General features: G+C 62.7%; 1 protein-coding gene across 1 annotated transcript in view; it reads right to left on the minus strand.

Moving 5' to 3' along the window:
- Positions 1-448, minus strand: part of BRINP2 (bone morphogenetic protein/retinoic acid inducible neural-specific 2) — a 6,743-nt gene that overhangs the window by 4,995 nt on the left and 1,300 nt on the right. The gene's annotated exons all lie outside the window — the stretch shown is intronic.

The following is a 448-nucleotide window of genomic DNA, read 5'->3' on the forward strand; positions in this document are numbered from 1 at the left end:
GGTGCCAGGTCCCCCCATCCCATCCCGCAAGGCAAAGCAAGTGCTGAAGGCTGCTTAGCGGGCTCTCCACCTCGAAGGAGGCACAAGCTGGCTGCTGTCCCTCCGGCTGCTCCTTCCCATCCCACCACCGTCACCAGCAGCATCCCCAGAGGACGCGGGTCCCTCGGCATGGCAGCGTCACCGCATAGGAAGGGGGTGAGGGGGCAGAGGAGCTCTCTGGGGGTGCTGGGCTGTGTAACAAAGCACCCACGTCAGCTCCCCTGGGGAGACAGTGGCCAGGTTTTGCTCCACTGCTGCAAACCCCTGGGGATTGTCACCAGCAAGGAGAGGAAGGGAAAAGGGCTCGTTAGCAGGAGGTGACAGCCCCTGTTAGTGCCAGGAAGTGGTTTTCCCATGCTGCCTGTCATGGGGTGGCCCTTTACTGGAGTCAGTGGACCCTGCTGCTGCT

Source organism: Buceros rhinoceros, unplaced genomic scaffold (genome assembly GCF_000710305.1).
Source record: "Buceros rhinoceros silvestris isolate BGI_N320 unplaced genomic scaffold, ASM71030v1 scaffold2455, whole genome shotgun sequence".
NCBI lineage: Eukaryota > Metazoa > Chordata > Aves > Bucerotiformes > Bucerotidae > Buceros > Buceros rhinoceros.